Below are 16,705 nucleotides of genomic sequence, written 5' to 3' on the forward strand. Positions count from 1 at the left end.
GAGTAAAATCCTAGCAGAGAGCACAAGTACTCAGTATGTGACTGGCTGTTACACTGTGCCCTTCAGCTGTTCTTTAACCAATCATCTTCCCTGTCTGGAGGCAAGCCTTGGGTCAGTCTGTTTCCAAACTCCCTCTTATCCACTCCCTCACAAGTTAAGAGGCCATCGGGGATCATGGGAAGCAGTAAGAAGTTGACCAATGGAGTGGGGAGTTAGGGCAAGGGTGATGCTATCCAGAAGCCGTGTTAGCAGAGGGCAAGTGTAAATGTCTAGAGGCTCTGGCAGTTCTAGATAACTGAGGCCATTCTAGCCTACATAGATTATACAAGAAACACAGAGAATTTGCTTTACTAAGGTGTCCTGACTCTCTTCCATTGCTTGTCCCTGCCTCCTGAAAGACTTCAGCCAAGAGGAGATGACATGGAATAGAAAGAGCCAGGTGTGATGGTACAGGTATGCAATCCCAGCCACTTGAGACGGAGACAGGAGGCCAGCCAGCACACAGATAATGACAACACCCTGTCTCAAACAAACAAATAAACCAACAAAAGGGCAGGGGCATAACTCAGGTAGTAGAGTGCTTGCCTAGCAAGTATGAGGACCCCAGTACTGAAAGAAAGAAAAGAAAACCAAAAGATTTTAAAGTTAGAAGTGAGCATTAGCCCTATTTTATCACTTTCGGATTGCTTGTACCTTATATATTTCTTGGTCCATTTTGTGTAGAAGTCATAGATGAGTTTGAATAGAATCATCCCAGACAGTCCATATCTGGATGGATGCCCAAGAAAACGTGTTACATAATAGTTAATCATTGTCTATACTGCTGTTCTATCTAACAGAAGGGAGTAACTTATTTTTCTAGGCATAAGCGATAGGTTAGAGAAAAAAAAAATCACTGGCTATGATGTAGTGGTGTGGGTGACTGTTTTTGGTGACAAAAACTTTTCCCTGGAAGTTTTAGTGATGAAGATGGTCAATGACTCACTTCAGGGTTACAACAGAAATTTAAGGGAGATCCTCTGGCTAGAGGTGGTTCTAATGACAGCCAAGTAGCTTTTAAGTTTATCAATAATGTTAGTTTAAACCATACGGAATTTCCCACATTTGACAATCCTTTATGTGCCAAAATGACAATTTCATACTGTTCAGCTGTTGTAGGAGCAAGAGGTAACAGAATGACTTGTGGCAACTTGAATGTGTGATTGAGAATGAGTGGGTAGATTTGGAAAAAAGGTAAGAGAATTAAGATGCTCAAAAAAGACACATTAAAATACACAGCCACAGATCCAGGGTAGAGAAATTTCTGAGGAACTATAAGACATTGTTAAGCCATTGGGATGACTAAGTAAGTACTAGTCACTGCTTAGAATGCTCTTCTCCCCCCTTTCCACCTGGCTCAGTACTACTTACCTTTCAGATCATGGCTCAGGGGAGCTTTCTCTGTCCTAACAGTGTCTCTCTCTCTTGTGTGATTTTGTAGTTCTCCGAGATTTTTCTTCATAACAGACAAGAACATTGTAACTGAGTGTGTGAGTGTGTGTGTGTGTGTGTGTGTGTGTGTGTGTGTGTGAGTGTGTGTGTGAGTTTCTGTCACCTCTTCTGGGTTGTGGAGGTCCATAAAGGCAGGAAACAGGTTACTTTTTCTAACTACTATATCTCTAGTGTTTGGCACAGTGTCTGGAGGCAGGAGTTTCAAAATGTCAAGGATTTTGAAGGGTAATGTGTGAGGAAGGTGACTTGTTAATTATAGAACTGGAAGGCAGAGTGGAGAGGAAGAATGTGAATGACAGACTGAGGAGAACAGTGGGAATAGATCTAGTGTTTGGGCCAAGAGAGAGGAGGCAATGAACACCAGGGTACTGTGAAAATTTGGAGCAGGAAGTTGACTTTAAACCATCAAAACAAGAGCATTCCCTGATATAATTGTGGAAGTGCCCTTAACAAATGAGAAGGCTGCTTCCTCTTTCCCCACTGCCCTATTCTTTATGCTGGCAGATTTGGGAAGATGAATGGTCTTCATCAGAGAAGTCATTGCCAGATGCTTTGACTTTGAGAAGTCCGGTTCTTGAAGGAACAAACACATGGAGCAAGATAAAAAGGGGAGTTAAATAAAAAAACCAACAACACAGTGAGCCCAAAGGAATTGTGGTCTCCAAGAGCAAGAGGCAGGTGCTGAGGGGAAGGCAGAGGTGGGATAGGGAGAATACGAGGAGGTAAGCGAGTTTTCGGGGGAGAGCTAATGTGAATGATAAAGCTGCAGCTAGAGTTGCTGTTGAGGATGATGTGCTATGGGGAAGTCCCTGAGGAAAGCTGTGGGATGAGGCAGAGGAGAGAGGCTGGTTGTCAGGTGAGAACAGCTGATGTTATGGAGTGAATGTCTAAAATCCATAGTTTGAGATAGAATCTCAGGGTGATGGTATTTAGAGATGGGGCTCTTGGGATATCTCCCAAGAGATAGGTCATGAAGATGGAGCCCTAATGAGTGGGAATAGTGCCTTTTTAAGGAGAGGCCAGAGAGGTGGCTTGCTCTTTTTCTGCCAAAGAGAAGTTGGCAGTTTGCAATCTGAAAAAGGACCAAGAAGCAGACCATGAAACCAATCCTTACCAGCACCAGATTTTGTACTCCCAGCCTCCAGTACTATGAGAAATAAATGTTTGTTGGATAAGCCACCCAGTCTTTGCCCAGGCTGGCTTGGAACAACAATCCTCCTGATCTCTGCCTCCTGAGTAGCTAGGATTATAGGCATGAGCCACCAGCACCTGGCTATGCTAATTTTCATAGCAGCCCAAACTAAGACAGTGAATAGTATACTGTGGCTAAAAGTCTCATTGTTTACCAGGCTCAGATTTCTGACAAGGAGGCTGGTTTGTCAGTGCTCACACTCTGTTTCTCCATCTAATTTAAGAAAATACAAAAGGTAGGAATGAGGGGCGAGGTCCCTGCCCTAAAGCTTAGTCTTGAACTAGGAGGACAAGCAAATTTCTCTCTAATTATTCAAGTAGTTTAATGATATATTTTAACAGTTCTTTTGCTGCATGGCAATTAGACTCAAATAGTGAGTCAGTCCCATAAATAAGCATAATTAGTAGTGTTTTTGCATAGTTAAATCAAGCATTTAGAGGCCTGTTAGGTGAATGGTGGTTCAGGAAGGAGAATTTGTGGCTCCTAGCACTTTCCCTGCCAAAGGGAAGGATCACTATTGTTCCATAATTTCCTCATTGGTGTGGTGCTTAGGATGGGGGTGGGGGAGTGCTGCCTCCCAGTGAGGTCACCATATGATTCTATTTGTAGCTTACCCTTGTCCTTCTTCCTAAGTCCTGGGCAACATCTCTCTGTCCTAGGAGTATAGAAAGTTCCTAACTTTGGAGAAATATCTTGTCATCTCTTGCCTAAGTTAGTATTTTTTATAATATATTTTACTGTCTTTAAATATTTTCAACAGAGAAAAAGGAGTGCTTTACTTGCTATGAATTTCAACAGATTTTAACATATGGTGTGGACATACATGTTGTCTTCTACAGTGTCTTTAAGAATGTGCTTTCCCACCAACAGTGTATGAGTTCCTTGTTTTCCACACCCTGGCCAACACTTGTGATCTTTTATCGTTTTGATATTAGCCAATCACTCACTCCCTTCCTCCCTCCCTCCTTTCCTTCCTTTTCTTCCCTTCTCCTTCCTTCTTTCCTTCCTATTTCTCAGATGATAAGTAAGGTTGAAACTTTTTTTCATGCAACTGTTAGCCACTTGTATGTATTCTTGTGAGAAATGTTTACTTAGATTCTTTGTCATTTTTAATCATTTTCTCCCTTGCTATTGAGTTGTTTGGGCTCCTTATACATTTTGGATATTAACCCCTTATTGTATGTTTGCACATATTTTCTCCCATTCTCTAGGTTTTTCCTTCATTCTGTTTGTTTTCTTGGCCATGCAGAACTTCCTAATTTGATATATTTGTTTATTTTTGCTTGTGTTGCCTGTGTTTTTTGTATCATATCCAAAATATCATTATTCATACCAGTGTGATGGATCATTTTTGTATGCTTTCTTACAGTAGACTATGGTCTTAGGTCTTACATTTAATTCTTTGATCCATTTTGTGTTGATTTTTATGGTGGGTGTCAGATGAAGATCTAATTTCATTTCTCTGAATGTAGATATTCAGTTTTCCAGCACCATTTATTAAAGATACTGTTCTTTCCTCAATGTTTATTTTTGGCATCTTTGTTGAAACTTAATTAGCCATAAATTTTAGGATTTTTTTCTATTCCTGTGAGTTTTTCATTGGGATCATATTGAATTTGTAGATTACTTTGGAGTACTTTGGACATTTTAACAATATTAATTGTTCTAAATCATGAACATGGAATACATTTTCATTTATTTGTGCCTTCTTCAGTGTTTCATAGTTTTCAGTATACACATATTTTACTTCCTTAGTTAAATATATTCCTAAGTGTTTCATTTTTTTAGCTATTGCAAATGAGATTATTTTCTTGATTCCTTTTTCAGACATTCATAGTTAGTATATAAAGACACTAATTTTTATGTTGGTTTTATACCTTGCAGCTTTGCTGAAGCTATTAGTTCTTTTTTTTTTTTAGTGGTGTCTTTAGAATTTTCTACATATAAAATGATGCTGTTTGCAAACAGAAACAATTTAACTTCTTTCTTTCTTGTTTGCCCTTTCCAGATGTGTTCAACAAACCAAGTCATTCACCATTCCTATGAGTCTATGTATATCTTTATCTTAGGCTACCTTTCTTTCCACACAAAGCAGGGTTGCATTCCTGAATTTCTGTCCACTAGAAGACTTTCCCTTCACCACTATTGTTCAGAGCCACTTTTAAGTTTCAGCAACAATCCATTTTGAGATTGCACCTATACACCAAGCTGACTTATCTTTGAACCAAGCCTGGCCTATTTCTCTCTCTGTCAGCTATCATAGGGAACTCTCCATGAGAACACACCTGTGATCAAGTGGTATCCCTGTCACAGTATGAACAGGTGTATATCTCCTGTATAGTTTAATTATGCCCATCGCACCTGTCTGAGCCTGCTCCTGGTGCTTCTTAGCACTGACAACCATATGACTTGTGCTTGACGTCCTTATATCTCTATGGGTAGTTACAACTTCAGAACTACTTCTATTTAATGGTGAGATTCTGTGGCTGCTCAGGGATGTTCAGGTGAACCTACTTGGTGTTAGGCAGAGACACCACATGGTATTATTTCCTGGCACAAATTCATCTGGTATCATGCAGCCTAAGGTCATGTGGTCCGAGTGGTAAATCTGCATGTCTCACGGCGTGGGTTGGCTTTTTATCTCTTTTCTTGATTTGGGTCCCATTCAAAAAGTATCATCTCTTTAGCACCCCATAAATGGGTCAGAACGTTAATCTCAAGTGTAGATATGCTACCTCTCCAAAGTCTAATGAGGTCTACCAGGTGTTGTGTGTGTTTATTAAGTTGTAAGGTGCAGTGCAATAACTTTACCCTTTAGTTTAGGGAACAAAAGTCCTGTCAGGCCTCAGATCACCAGCCCCCTACAAACTTCATTAATGAGTCAGGCTTCTGAATCATCCAGTGTTTGCTTCTCACTATTTGGGATGCATGTGTTTCACCAGGAATACTTGTTACTTCTTCTTCATAGGTGTGTTATCAGTGTAATGTACTGTTGCAATATTCTGTGGATTATCCAGATGGTCTAGGAAACTTCAGACAGTATTTTAAGGTGAGTGAATTCAGCTAAACATTGGGTCATCCCTCTACCACAGATGAGGATTTAAGTGTTGTTGAGGAGGTCCTCTGGCCTTGACGCTTTGGGAATTCATTGCCTTGATCCTGCTCACTATTCTTTCTCCAAAGAAGTTATGGCAATAGTCCTGTAATTCCACACTCTTATAATGATTATTTTCTTTCTTTCTGTCAGATGCCAATCATGTTGCAGGAGTCAGTGTTTCCCTTTCTGTCCATATCCTGTTCCAGTTAATCTCAAGTAAAATTTGTTGACAGCATGCGTAGGCCATCAGTACCCGGCCTTCCACCAATAGGGCTCTCATCTAGCTGAGAATCTTAACCTTAGAGTCTGCTTCTTTTTATTTAGTTTTATTTTTTAAATTATGTATTTTTATTAGCATATTACAGTTGTACAGGGGGATACATTGTGACCTTTGCATATGTGCTTACAATTAGATTCACCCCTTCCATCTTTCTCCTTCATCCCCCCTCCCCTAAAGTCTGCTTCTTAGAACCACTGCTAATATCAAATTTTAGTTCATATTTCTTAGAAACAGGGCCTAAGACAGATTCAGATGGATATTATTTATTTTCTTAGGAGAAAAGAAATAAGATAAACAGGGTAAATGGTAGATGATACTTATATTAAGATGAAGTTTCAGATGGAGTCTAGCTTTAGCCTATCCCAACAGGAGTTGTGAGGGGCACGAACTGTAACATTGTTTCTCCTTGAAGCAAGTCCATACCTACTCACTCCACCCACACAGGTAGTCATTGGCTGTTATCTGTCCCTAGGATAGGGATGTATCATTACCTCTCAGGTTAAGCAGCTCTTGCATGGCTGAGGGCAGTTACCTGGAAAAAGTTCTTATTTCACACCATTAGTAGTCAATAACAGCAGTAAGGAGATGTGTACACACGTTAGTCCTGGACAAGGGGATTTGGCCAGGATACCAGTAGAATTCATTACAAGTAAGAAACATACTTCAGACCAAGACTCAAATATTTCAAAGAATGTGACCAAATGGATTAAAATAACACTTAAGTTAAATTTCCAGGAATACTTTATTTTGTAGGTGGGCACAATCCACACCATTTTTTTCTTGTAATAGAATTGACTTTTGCTATTTCAGACATATCTGATTATTACCTATAAGTGCACCCAGAAACATTAGTATGATTTGTATTCATTAAATTGTATGAATCCCTTCTCAAATTGTAGTGTTATTTCCATCAATTAATTCTGCAATTCTTCAAAATTTTGAATATATTGAGCCCTGACTGTTCAGAAATGGGCAGTGAGTGCCTTCCTCAGCAGCCATCTGCTCAGTCCACATGTCCACATGGAGTCTGCATACTCACACTTTGAGCAAATAAGTAGTGCTCCTTGTTCCTTGCAGTCTCAGGTTCAGGGTGTTTAGATGTCTTGTCATATTCACGAAGATGAACAATCCTCTGAGCCACTAGGGGTCTGACAAGTTGGGTCTCTCTGAGCTTATTAATTCCAAAAAGTCCTTCATCTGAGATAGCAGCTCAATAAATAGCTTCAAGTTTCTATGACGCAGTCATCTGAATGCCTTAAAGTAAAAGAAGTCTCCATGCTCTTGCTATTCCAAATTCCACTTCTTTCAAAAGCACATAAGCTCTTTATGTTTAAAGACATATAATGAAGAAATTTCAGTTACAAGTTCACTACATCATGCAGTGAACTTGAATTGCACAGTTCATAGCACAATGGTGCTTTGCACGTAGAACATTATCCTTATTTTTTGATTTGAATAAATTAGTAAGGCCTTTCTTTTTCTTTCCATTTTAGGTGTCTAATGGTGGCAAATGAACTTAGCTTTTCCTGTTTCTCAGATTCCTTACTGACAAGCCATTAGGTCTTATTAGCTTTGGAATGTTAGCTAATTAGATAAAACTTCTTTCCCTTTCCTCTCTTTTCTGTTCTTTCCTGTTTCCTTCCTTCTTTTCTCCCTCCCTCTCTCCATCCTGTCCTCCCTCCTCTCTTGCTTCTTTGCTTTCTTGAAAATCTTCTGGCCATTCATGGAGAAAGAAGTGGACAGATTTTGACCTATAGAGTTCACTTTTTCTTTGGGCTGAGTGCATTAGTTAGTGTTCTAGTAAGACTGACTTGGTCTACATGGAGAAGGTGAAGATCCAGGAAAGGGTGTAACCAAAGAATAAGTTAATAAGCTGGGGAGGGAAGGAATCTGGGTGCATACAGGGGAATTAGTCACTATTAGCAGAAGAGACACTTTCTCTGGTGTAGCAGGATGGGAAAGGAATTGACAGAATCAAAGCAGAGTTCATATGATATAATGATTTTGCTAGTCTATGGTGTGCATTAGATTTTCCCCTTAGGATGAAAATAATCATGTATAGATCTTTTCCAGGTGGTCTAGTAGCCAGATACTACACCATGCTTAGCATTCCCTCTAAGTGCTCTGATGTCACCATTCATAATTGCCCTTTAATAGTCACATTCTCCTAGAATTTCTGCCAGCAATTTATATGGTTTCCGGAAGTTCAATCTCTCAACCTCTGTGCTTTTCTAAAAGTTTGACAATCAACCCATTAACACAACTGCTAACCTCAGCCTTCCACAACATGTTAAAAAAATGCTGTTCTTTCTTCTCACGAAGCTTATTAGATATGGAAAATATTTCTCCTTAATCTATCTACATTTTTTCAACATTTAATTTCCTTTGGACCCAGGGGAAAAGAAATAAATAGATACTAACTCTAATATCTCTAAAATAAATGAGATGTTCCAGAAAATGATTAGACCTAGAAAACATTCCTTATAATTTCTAAGGTGAGAACAATAGACATTAAAGGAAAAGAAAATTAGATCAGTGCTACTACTTGTGAGCAATTTATAAATTCTGACATTACTTTAATGGTAAGTATTAAGCATTATTAAATATGCAATTATTTAAGGATGGTTTTTCTTCATCTTTGGAAAGATGTGGCAAGCTCTTCACACCTCAGAGAATACAACAGATAGTGAAAATTGATAGTAGAGGAAGGCTAGAGCAGGGTGGAATTGATACAACACTTTACTGCTATATCTGCTCTTGTTGACCCCACTTCTTACTTTTTCTTGTTTCTTCCCAAAGAAGTATGTATATGTTGAAAATTAGCTCTTCCAAATACCTATGTCTGATCTCTCTGTATTCCTGCTAACAATCATGGTATAAAAAGGAAGATTTCAGGGTCAAGTATTTTAATGTGTGACTAAAACTTTCATCAAAATGCATCAAATTATAACTCCCTGCACTTGACGTTAAGATAAAAGAGGAAAATTGCAGGACGAAGATATCATTTGAAACCTAGATGGAAGGAAAATAAAAAGCTTGAACATGCTTGCATAGCTTTCCTGGTTCTCCTTAAATTAGTTCACAAATCAATTATATTCTTGACCTGGCCCCTATGCAAGGCTATTTCATCTTTGTGCTTTGGATATAATTATTTTTAATACCATCTGAGTAAGCTTCAGTGGTTGATTGTATTTTTCAAAGATGGTCACATATACAGATTCAGTATCCTTTATCTTAAGACCGGGAGTATTGTGGATTTCATATTTTAAAAAAATTTTTTGCAATATTTGCAAATACACAAAATGACATGTCTTGTGTAGGGGACCCAAATCTAAACTAAAAATTTACTTATATTCATATACATCTCAAACACATAGCGTGGGGGTAATTTTCTAAATTTTTAAAACTATGCTTACATTTGACTGTGACCCATCACATGACGTCAGGTGTAGAACTTCTACTTGTGATGTCATGTCAATACTCCAAAAGCTCTAAATTTTGGAGCATTTTGGATTTGAGATTTCTAAATTAGAGATGCTCCACATCTGTGTGTGTGTCTGTTGTGTGTACCACAAGTCTTTATACTTTTCTTATTATGTCATATTGATGGCTTTCCATTTATTGAGATGTTTGTCCTTCAACTCTTCTTACATGCTATGGGGAAGCCCAAACTAGCTCATTCAGAGAAGTCACAACAGAGTGGACAAGGACTGAGACTGCCAAGCAAGAGCAGCATCAACTGCCAGGCCTGTGAGTGAGTGAGTGAGGAATCTTCAGTTGATTTCAGTCCTAGGCTTTGAGCCCTTTTAGCCAGCCCTAAGTGGAGCAAGGATGAGTTAGTTATTCCCAACAAGCCCTAAACTAATTGCAGATTTGTGAACAAAATAACTGTCAACACTTAATAAGCTATTAGGCTTAGAGAAAGTTTGTTACATCACAATAGTACCTGGACAACCTTGCCTCAAAAGTAGTTCGACTGTTAACCTTTTTATTCTTACCTACAGATTTATTCAAGTTTCCCATTAAAAAGAAGCTTTGATTTTACATCCTCTTTCCACCTAAAGTCCTAGAAATCTCTTCTTGAACATTTTGTATTGGAACTTGGCCATTTGAAAAGAGAACCAATTAGTCAAGAGTCAATTTGCTGGAAATAACACTCATGAATGTCTAATTTGCCAAATATCCCACTTTCCTCAAGTTGTTTACATCAGATGTCTGGTGTAGACTGCAGGTCCTGGGGGTGGGTGCCTTTGACTTTGCCCTATTCTCACCCTCTCTTCTCCAGTCGTCAGATTCCTGACTTGTCTTCTGATCCTATTTTTCCAATTTCTTTCCCTAATGTCCTTCCCAGTTCCAAAATCTTCTCTTTCTCTTTCTCTGCCCCTTCGTCTCTGCCTGTGGTTCCCCCAAGCCCATGCTCGCCCGCCTCCTTAGGGAATTTTGCCTTTGGCACATCGCACTGTACCTTGTGCTCACTTTCCTTCTCTTTTTTCCTGGCAAAGGCTCTTAATTTATTTATATCCTAGCACCAGATGCAAACTGTACATTCTGTAAAATACAGCTATAAAGTCATAATGAAAACAAGCCAATTAGCATTTCACAAACCTCTATAAATTTTATAAACAAATTTAAGGAAAATGATATTGCCAAACTGGTAAAATCAGAAAAGTAACAAATTGGTCATTTGGTAAATTAGTCATCCAGTGCATTGAGATAGTTCTCGGGGCCCTCATTCCTGTCCTCATGAGACCTTATCCTTTCCCTGCTCAACAGTCACTAGTGACTTCTCTTTACTCAGAGAGTAAACAGCATTCCTTGCAGGGTATAAATAACCCCATTTGACTACCAGGTGTAAGTCCTTCAGCCCCTCATCCACCATCCCTCTTTCTGGCTTTCTAAATCTCCAGGAACACTGATCTGGTTGGTGTCTGGGACCTCTTGCACCCCCTCGCACTCCATGCCTTTGTGCCTTTGCACATGACATTTCTTCTGTTCGTGAGACCCACTCTGTTCTTATCCACTTGCCAAAAGTCCCTTGAAGTTTCAGGTCTCCGACTCCCTGAGGCTGTTTTGCACATTTAGCTTGTCTGTCACTCAATACTGCTGCCACCTTTGCATAAAACCTCATCACCCAAAAAGTGTTTCATCTTAACTAATTTCTCCACTGGACTGTTAGAACTTTGAGGGCAGGAGTCATGACTTTCATCTCCATATACCTACTACCTAGCACCAATGTCAGCACATAGTAGGCTCTCAATAAATCTGTCTTGAAAGGATAGCATTTACTTAGAAAGCATTGCTCCAACCATCTGCTGTTTAAAAATAATTCCTTCACAGAACCAATTTAAAATTGTTTCCTAAGGCTATATAATAAAGAATCATAAAAAGAACATGTCTGCATTTTGTTTAAGACTTCTACTAAAATCACATTTCACTTTGTGGTTGAAAGCCCCTTGAATAAATACCTATATTACTAACTTCTCTTGTTTTAGGGGAAAAGCTTGTATCTTCTGGTCCAAGGAACACTTGTTTTTATTAAATATTTCTTCAGACAATAAGGGGTATAGCCCCTGCACCCGTCCCTACCAATCATTTTTATCTTTACTTACAGGGAGTTTAGAGCTAAATAAGCTGCTGTGTGTAAACTTTTTACCAAACTTGTATTCAAGTCTCAGCTCTGTTTCTTTTTGGCTATGTGATTTTTCTGGGCCTTAATTTCCGCATATATAAAATTAGGTATCATAGCTGCTTAGCAGACTCACAGGATTTTTGTGAGAAAAAAATGAAACTTGGTAAAGAAATATTTTAGACAGTGCTATCCAGGTATATCATTATTTTTACTGTTCTTCTTGCAACGTTTCTCCTTTCACATGCACTTAACAGTGTGTCTGACAGAAAATTCTTTTTTCTTTCTTTTTTGGTGTGGTACTAGCATTTGAACTCAGTGCCTATACCTTGAGCCATTCTACTGTTCTTTTGTGTGTGTGTGTGTGTGTGTGTGTGTGTTTATATAGGGTCTCCTGAACTATTTGCTAGGGCTGGCTTTGAATCATAATCCTCCTGATCTCTGCCTCCTGAATAGCTAGAATGTTAGTCGTGAGCAACTGGCACCTGGCTACTTACTAAATTCTGGATAAATGCTAGCTGTTCATTTCCTTGTGTCTCCACTCTAAATCATTGTCATCTATATCTATTATAACATTCTAATTTGTCTCTTTTGCTATAATTTCTTCCTTCTCCATCTATAGATCAATACCAGAAGAGTAGTTTTAAAAATACAAATTTATACAAAATGCCTGTCTAAAGCTTTCAAGGCTCTGTATAATCCCTCTCTTTCACTCAGCTCTTACTACTTTTCTCCTTCATGGGGCTCCCACAGAAGCCTAAATGGTCGATGAATAGTTTGCCACTTCCAACCTACGTTATGTCCTGGACCCTTTTTGGTTGCCTGTATTCCCACCTTTCCTTCCCACTGACCTCAGTGCTGTCTGTCCTTCAGCTTCCAGTTCACATTCCTCTGGCAATTACTGTAGTACAGTAAAGCATCCACTTCCCTCCCATTTGCTGTTGTGCACTGGAACTTTGCCTTTTTCATATATATCCTGACTTCCCAAAGATATTGTGTCACTTGAAGGCAAGGATCACTTCTAGCTTTGCAGTCTGCTTAGTAGGTCATCAGTGAGAACACGTGCCTAGGCAGAAATAGCTGGACTTTCACAGCATTTTTGCATAAGCCTTTTGTTTGCCTTTCCTTCCAGATGTGTGCATAAGCATGGTGGCTTTATGACACTGAGTCGGAACAGGTCTCTCCTTCCCTTTCATAGCAGAGGATGTCAGGTTGGGCACTGTTCTCTAATCCTGCTCCTTTCCTTTGGATTTCCAGCTAAAATGAATCCAAGTTTAGCCAGGCCAATAGCTAGGGTTCACTTCTGCCTCGTGTGCAGTGTTGTGTCAAGCATTATTGATACCAGGTGGTGAAAACAATAGCCACATATTTGAACCTGACAGGCAAAACTTTAATCGGGTGAGGTGGCTTCAGCTTGAAGTTATGACAAAGAGGTAACCAGACCGTTTCACCCAATAAAGGGAGCAACAGGCTTTTACTTAATTTTTGTGGGGGAGGGTGTGCTGAAGTTTGGTAATTGTCCGTTAGTCACGGGCACAGTTTCTGAAAGGTGTTTTCTTTCTTATGTGCAAGCATTCTGACCTTGTACTTGGCAGTCAACTTTGCTCAGAAACTGCTAAGGTCCAGCTGGCCTCATCGTCTTGTGTAAATGTCCCAGTTCATGATGGCACTGCAGGAATTTCAGTGCTTGGGTTGGGAATGTTGACTGCCACCTGTTTCTGGTGTCATCATCTTGCCTAAGTCTCCTGGTCTTATGGTTTGGTCTGGGCCTTGTGATAAGGCTGAGAGAGAGATGATAGGTGCTTGAGTTGGGTAAAGCACAAAGACTGGGTAGAAAAAACATATTTCCACTCCAGTGGGCAATATGTCTAGTCAGCCCTCTGCTAGTCTTGGACAAAACAAGCTCTCAAATGATCAATTTAGAGTCTTGTAGAATCTGACCCAGGGGTTAAGACAGCAAAGGAGATGGACACAGTTTGAGGACAGAGATGCCAACCCTTTTATACCATTTTAGTCTCCATCAGATATTCATAGGCTCAGTAATGAGTAACCAATGCAATACAGGTGTTACCTGTAGTGACACTAGTGGGAGACTAACAATGTATTATTCAGCTCTGTGACTCTAAAATTAGCGATCTTCAACTTGACTAAGAGCAAGTGAAGCTAGGGGGCTTACTTAGGTTTTTCTTGGGTATTATTTCCCTTGCCTGTGTTTATCATTTATGTAGCCATCTTGTACCCCACTAGTTTTCGCTTGGTTTGGTCATAAGGGCTCCTAATCTGAAGCAAAAGTTGTTGAAAGTATGCTTTTAACAGATAACAGATAACAGGCCAGGGTTGGTTTGCCTTCTGCACACTTGCAACGGTCCCTACCTGCTTCATTACTTCTTATTACTTCTGGCTTATCTTTCTTGTTGTCTTTCTTGACGAGTCTAACTCTCAACTCTTAAATTTAAGTTTTACCAGTTAAAATATGGTTCTTCAAAGAGTCGGGGGGAAGGAGAGAACCAAAATCTTACTTTGGGGAACTTTTGACTAATTTCATTTACAAATGTTCCAGAACATACAGCCAAATATAAAACACTATAAAATTTTATATTTGCACTAGTTCTCCCCAATCTGTTTGGTGAAACTAAACACTTTCTTAATTATATAGAGTGAGTTTACTGTGAGAAACATCCAATTTAGAAACATTTGGCTTTACTAAAATAATGAAAATGCAAAGAAAGAGAAAAACTGCTTTCTTATACTCATGGACTTTTATTGCTTCAGTAAGCAAGTGGGGGAGAGAAGCAATTCTTTATTTCCAAATTATAAAGTACGATCAAATTTGAAGCTGTGAAAATATTGAACTTTTGTTAGAAAAAAATAAATGATTTGAAGCCCTGGTGATCACACAGAGAATCTAGACAATTTGACAGCTATGAATTTATCTCACTTGTGAATGAATAACCTTTGGAACTCACTTGGGACTTCAATATTCCAAACACATTTCCCTGGAAACACTTCAAAAGGCATAGTTCATTTCTTTCTTTACCAAACAGCCCCTTTCGTTTACCTTTAGTTGGCTGGCTTTGTGGTTTGAAAAGGGACTTAAAAGTTTGAAAATTAACATAGTTATAGCTTGCCAGTGGGCTTTCCTCCTATAAGAATGAAACAAGATTAACTCTTTGATTATTTTATGTCTTAAACAGCTCCTTCTACTTCTGAAATACAGGAACTTCATTGATACTATTTGCAAAATTTCAGCTCTGTCCCTGAGCTGAGTTCAATATATTTGTATTTAAAAGAAGACGTAATTCCCTGCAGTACATATAACAGACCAGAATAACACCTGATTTAGTCAAGTTCCTCAAAGTTGTTAAAAGACTTGCTGAAAACAAACTTTTAAAAAGGCAGATCCTGAAATTCATGTCAAGTGTAATATTGGTTTTAAAGAATTTCCTGCATGTATTATATCAGCATAGAATATATTTATGTGTTTTCAGCATTGTGATAGGTTCTCAATATTGGGAGTTAAGACATCTTAGAATGGATTCATTTTTCCTTTGCCCCATCATACCTAATAGATACACTCAGTATTATTATTGGACAAATATTCCTATGAAATGACATGTCAAACCTGTCCCTAATTATCAGATGACAATTCTTTAAATTGCTATCTAAAAGAGCATAACTAAATCATTAATATTCAATTTAGAACATGTTTCTTTGGGACAATATTGAATTTTTCGGACCATTTGTACTATATTTTCTTTCTTTTCCTGTCTTCTCTTACCACAAACTCACAGATGAGAGGATTTCTACCATCACCTTTACTTACCCACAACTAAATCAACTCCTGCCCTAGTCTCATCCCATAATTCCAATGGTGTGTAAGATGCATAAACATATTTGAAGCTATTTCCTTCCCCACCTGTTATATAGTCCTAAAATCAGTTTTCCTCTTTGGCTGTTCTATTTTACTTCATGACATCTTGGGGTAGTAGAATGACGATTTCTCTGCCAGGGACAGATAATTTTGTTGAAAGGAACAGATACCGTGCCGTCACGCCCAACTTTTTTCTTATTGAGATAGGGTCTCATTAATTTTCAAGGCTGGCCACCACCCTTCCTCTTTGTCTCTTTTATTTGCATGTGATCCTGTCATAAAGTACCTAAAAACTCATTTCTGAGTTTCCTAGTACCTGTAGTTGACAATCTTTTAGATTTTAATTCTAGTTTCTGGGATTGGATGGCCCATGCAGTCTTTCTCATCCAGCCCAAGTCAATCCACATGTGGTGAAAAGAAGGCTAATGTTTCGGTATAAGTATGGTGACTGTACAGAACTGTGCGCCATGCCTGAGCAGGGGGACTTGAGCCTAGCAGTAGCCTTAAAGTATCTCCCATGTAGCTGAAAAACCATAAAGGGATAATGTTTACTGCCAGATCGTCCATTTCTTTACCTCCATTACAAACATGCTTTGCAAATTAAATGTAGTGTGCTATACAAATGGAAGGCACTGTCCTAGTGTCTTTTACTTTCATCCAGGCTTTAAAGTTTGATGTCAAGGATTCTTTCCTTTGTCTCCCAGGTCTTATTAGCTACCAACGTTTGTGAAGTCTTTGTTCAAAATGTCTTCCGACTCCATCTCCTTCCCTGATCTCTCTTCTACCAGTGCTGCCATTCTCGTTGAGCTTCTTATCGTCTTTCCCTATTTCTTCTATTATAGAAGCTTTTTAATTTTAATTATTCACCCTGCTTCCAGCTTCTCTTATTGCCAATTCATCATTCATATTGCTGACAAGTTGATCATAAAACACTTCTTCAATCTTGTCATTCTTTACCAGAAGACTTTAGTGACTCCATGGACTACTAGAAGTCCAAATGGCTTAATTCTGACAGTGTAAGACTTTGACCCTCACAGCAACCTTTGCAGACAGCTCTAGCTCTTCACTTCACTGGTATTATACTCCAGCTAAACTCCACCTGACCTGCCTTGCACTTTTCCGATTTTATGCTTCTGCATAAACCTACC

At 38.9% G+C, this 16,705-nt stretch overlaps 1 long non-coding RNA gene across 1 annotated transcript in view; it reads right to left on the reverse strand.

The window, feature by feature from the left end:
* The window catches only part of LOC141411591 (uncharacterized), a 39,612-nt gene extending 38,041 nt beyond the window's left edge, over positions 1-1,571 (reverse strand). The window contains exon 1 of the long non-coding RNA XR_012436431.1: positions 1,411-1,571. This is a non-coding gene — a long non-coding RNA (uncharacterized lncRNA). The remainder of the gene's footprint in view (positions 1-1,410) is intronic.
* Between the last annotated feature and the right edge of the window lie 15,134 nt (positions 1,572-16,705).

The sequence above is a fragment of the Castor canadensis genome, chromosome 10 (assembly GCF_047511655.1).
Source record: "Castor canadensis chromosome 10, mCasCan1.hap1v2, whole genome shotgun sequence".
NCBI lineage: Eukaryota > Metazoa > Chordata > Mammalia > Rodentia > Castoridae > Castor > Castor canadensis.